A 4,970-nucleotide genomic window follows, 5' to 3' on the forward strand; every position below is an offset into this window, starting at 1 on the left:
AGATTCTGTGCAGTCCCGATTAGCTCCCATCTTGAGGGACCAGATTTAAATTGAAAAAAAAAACAAAACCCAAAACCCTCCATATTAATATAAATTTGACACTGCTATATTTTTATGCTCGATGTCATGTTTTTAGCCAGAGAAAATACTTTTTAGACATTTTCAGCTTTAACAAGAGTTGAATTGGAAAATATTAATGAAGATCCCTGATATGTCACACTCCCTAGAATCTGTACACGGCCAGAATTATCAAAGAGCACATGAGAGAGGCTTAAACTTGCGCATATGCTTAGAAATAATTAAGAACTGATATAGAATGTCGCTTTCTCTTCATCCCCTTATCCCTGGAAAGGAGTAGGAATGCTGGACTCCGCAGGGAATGGGACATAATCAGATGCATCTTTCTCTAAACCCAATTCATAGCCGTGAGCTCAGGCATGAATTCCCTTCAGTATTCTCCTGTTTCACCAGCTCTATTTAAATTAAATGCACTTCCTTTGTCCTGAGGGGTGAGCCACAAAACCCAGTGGACTGAGGTGTGGCTTGTTACCAACAACTACTCTCAACAGGCTGTCCTTCACTGGATTTATGTGGGATTCCTGGGAACACTGGGCCATAATTGGAATGGAGCAAGGAGCAAATTCTAATTTGTAGTTTGGAAGATTACTCTTAATATAGTCAACTAAATAATTGATGCTAAGTTTGCTCATCTCCCTCCTGCACCAAGTATCAGTAAGGAAACCAATAATTAAAATTGTCATTGCAAGTGAGAGTGTTGTAATTAAAACTTATAACAAAAAAGAGTACTTAAGGGCAAAAAACATTGCCATGCCAAGCAAGTGGCTCAAAATGACTTTTTTCCCCTGATCTTACTACACTGGAATCTCTCAGATTTTGTCCAGCATTGTTGTACTCTCTAACTGTGTGACCTTGGATGAGTTCCGCAGCCTCTCCGTACCTCATTTTTGTCATCTTCACAATGGGGAATAATAATAGTGCCTATTTCTTGGCAGTGTTATAAGAATTGATAGAAGTAAGGTTTGTAACACTTTTAGCACAATGCCTGGAATATGGTGTTACAAAAGTGTTTGATAAATCAATAGATAAGATAGCCCTTGCCCATATTAAAGTCATTCAATGTAATGATAAACCTCTTGATGATATAGCATGGCAAAAACACAAAAAAGAATATTCAGGTGCCAGCTAGCAGGGAGGGAACCTTGGGCATGGCGGGATGTTGAAGAATCAGAAGAAATGTAGACAGTTTTCATCAGAAATAAAACAAGGATGTGATGGGACCCTCCCATATTATTGGTGGGAATGTAAAACGGTGCAGCTGTTGTGGAAAACAGTTTGGCGGTTCCTCAAAAAGTTAAACATAGAGTTACCATACAACCCAGCAATTCTACTCCTAGGTATACACCCAAAATAATTGAAAGCAGGTACTCAACTACTTACACGCACCTGCTCAGAACAGCACTATTCACAATAACCTAAATGTGGAAACAACCCAAATGTCCATCAGCTTATGAATGGAAAAATGTAGTACATCCATACAATGGAATATTATTCAGCCATACAAAAGAACAAAGTACTGATACATGGTACAACATAGATGAACCTGCAAACGTTATACTAAGTGAAAAGCTCACATAGCCTATGATTCCACTTATAGGGAATATCCAGAATAGGTAAATCCATAGAGACTGAAAGCAGATTGGTGGTTAAGGGGGCTGGGGAATTGGGGAGTAACTGCTTAATGGGCGCAGGGTTTTCTTTTGGAGTGGCAAAAACGTTTTGAGACTAGAGAGTGGTTGTGGTCGCACAACATTGTGAATGTACTAAATGCCACTGAATTGTTCACTTTAAAAGGGTTCATTTTATGTTTTGTGCATTTTACCTCATTAAAAAAATGCATACACGAATAGGACTTTGTTCTAGTTGAGAAGACAAGCATTCCACGCTTCCTTTTCCACTCATCAGAGACTCCTTACTTAGGAAAGCTACCTAATGTCCAGCCCCTCTGGGCCCCGGTTTCCTCATCTGTAGGAAAATGATGTTGGACTAGGTGACCACTAGGATCCCTTTCAGTTCAAATTCCAAGGCAAAGAAATTCAGCACCCTTCTTTCTCCCTGTCTCGTCACAAGCTTGAAAGTGACCGCATCTGTACTGCAGATATACGCTGGGAGACAATGTTGCTGTAATTCAATTACAGGGAAATTAATTTGTTTTAGTTATTAATATGAAAAGTATTTTAATATTCCTTATTATAATGACACAAATTACTGGACAAATAACTAAAACAAATGCACTTTAACAATTAGCTTGGGGGTTTTGCCACTCTGATGCTGAGACTCAGAGCCCCTGCACGGCTCCAGCTAGTCTGTGCCCCTTCATGTCATCACATGCTGTGCTTTTGCCAGTCACCGTATCTCAGGCTCCTCTGCCAACGGCGGTGCTGGCAGCCCCAAGTTGACTTGGAGGCCCTTGATTGATGAATAGGTGCTCTTGCCAAGCAGGGATGGCAGCAAGGGACTGAATACCCTTCTAAACTACCCACACTTTGCAACCAAAGTAATCTAGAACAGCTTAGGCTCTCAGTCACTAGAACCTGCTTATAGACCATTGTTTTAGTTCTAGTTCTAGACTAGTTAGAACTTTAAAATCACTGAAATATTATTTGAATAGTAAGCCAAGTTTACTCTGCCCTGGATTTAAAAGTCCTGGGTCAACACATTCATTCCGGGAGGTGAGGATGTCATTTTCTGCATTTTACTCACCGCCACCTCACCTGCTACTGTAGATTTCTGGTCCTCTGTAAATTCCCTCCTAATTTTTCCTAGGAGTGTCAGGTGTATCTACAAAGAAGCTTCAGCTAGAAACATTTCAGCCAGCTACCCAGGTTTATCTGTTATTTCCCTCCTTCCCCCCTAATTCTGGCCTTCAGGGATGTCTCATTCTGAGGTCTACAACAGTCCCCAAAGCCGCGAAAACCAAGCCACTGCCTACCCGGGTCCACTTTCAGGCTGCCTCAGACCACGCTTCTCCTGGTCAGGCCGTTATCCAAAGCGGCCAAAGCGGTTCCCGGCTATGAGGGGTTCAAGCAGAAGTTCAACCCCAAAAGGAGCTCTTCCTTTTTGGTATCACATCTCCATTTCACTCCTTGCTGCAAATGAAGAGTCCAGCAGCTTTCACTTCCTGCTCCTAGCACTCAGCATCCACCACGGCTGGATCCGAGACAAAGCCAAGAGACAAATACCCTGCAGGGCACCTAGCTGCCCCCTTCACTGGCCTTTGACGTTTTGTCCTGGGCCAGGCTAATCTGCCAGACACCCTCTTCTCAGTGAATTCTCTCTGGGGTGTTTCCCCCAGCCCTTCATGCAAATCGACCCTTCCTATGGGCTTCCGAACGAGCCCAGACATGCCTGGGTCACATGTGGAGGTTGCCGGGGCTCAGGGTCAGACACCAGGTTCCCAGCAACTATTTATTAAGACCTAGTAGGTGCTGGGCGCTGGGGGTCCAAGGATGATGGGCTCCGGTCATCATGGGACAGGAGCTGTGGGAATTGAGACGACGGCTCATTGAGGCTAGCCAAGTCCCTAGTTGGTGCACCTCCTGCAGAGAGGTCGTACCAATGGTGCCAACTAATCACCATCTTGGCAGAGAACATCCTCTCACTATAACTAGAAGTTTCACCAAAGTTTCTTACTGACCCCTCTTCCTGAACATTCCTCAGGTTCCTATGCAACCGCCGGCCTCTGTCTGCTTCTTTCTATCATGCGGCAGCAGGGTCCTCTCCTATCCCACTCTTTGCCCTTGGTCTGGTCTTCCCCCCATCTCTCCTTTCCTATTTCTCCCCTCAGATGCAGAGAGGAGAGGGCGGTGTGAAAGAGAATAAAAGTGCAAGAGCTGTCGGGGTTTGTGTCCAAAATAAACAATACCTGTAAAACCTGTCCGTTCTTTTGTTCAACTTAAATGAAGAAGCTGAGTGCAAACTAATGTAAAATTAAACATATATAAATGGCTTTGCATGCAATTTGTGAATCTCTTTTTCCTGATTCTGATCTCAGGTGTTCCATAGGAAAGGGAATAAAAAAATCATAAAGCAGTCAGCTTATCTTTGGATAACTAAAAAGTCTCCTAGGTGGTATCCATCCCTCCCAGGTAAGTGCAGCTTCTTGTGGGAAAAGGGAGATGAGAGACCTAAAATAGAGTCTACCTTTTGGGGGACACACCTATACTGGCTGTTACAGGAGCATGGGATTAATTTTGAAGGCAGACTTTTAGAACATCGTATTTTAGTAAGAAACTCGAAAGATAAGCGGATGAAAACATCCTGGAAAGCAAAACACAGTGTTTTCAGGGTTCGATCAGGTAAAATACCCAGCCTTTCTTCATTGTGCACATTACCCCCCCACCCCCGCCCCCCGCGGAGGACATGGGGCCTTGCACTCCACGTAGTGGGGCTTAGAGAATGTTTGTTAATTTTGGTTAAAAGTGGGTTCCTCTCAATCTCTCGGTGGCTTGAACCTCCTGACCTGGGTCAAACAGCAGAGGAAAGGGAGTAAGGAAAGGCACCCGATAAAGCTAGGAGATCTCTGTTTAATATATATGTTTGTTCCCGGGTTTATTATTTTGTGACCAGCCCAGAATGTGGCAGTAAACTATGCTGTTAATTCTATTTACATTTTCAGAGTTGGGATCCAGGTTTTCAAGTTTGTTAAGGGATTTTATGCAAAACATATGCAAATCGATAGCATTCTAAAAATTCCGTCTGTTCTCCAGCCCCTCCCCTCGTCACAAACAGGCGAGGCAGGCGCCGGCCTCGCCGGGCTCCGCGCGGAGCGCTAGACCCGGCGGGGCTGACGGGCCGGGGGCAGGGCTGTCCCTGGGGCGGGCCCGGGGCGGAGCCTGGGCGGGGCCGGTGACGCGCCCAGTCGGCCGGCTCCGGGGCTGGACCTCAGCCTT

Source organism: Ceratotherium simum, chromosome 3, assembly GCF_057802395.1.
Source record: "Ceratotherium simum simum isolate JZ-2026a chromosome 3, ASM5780239v1, whole genome shotgun sequence".
NCBI classification, from domain to species: domain Eukaryota; kingdom Metazoa; phylum Chordata; class Mammalia; order Perissodactyla; family Rhinocerotidae; genus Ceratotherium; species Ceratotherium simum.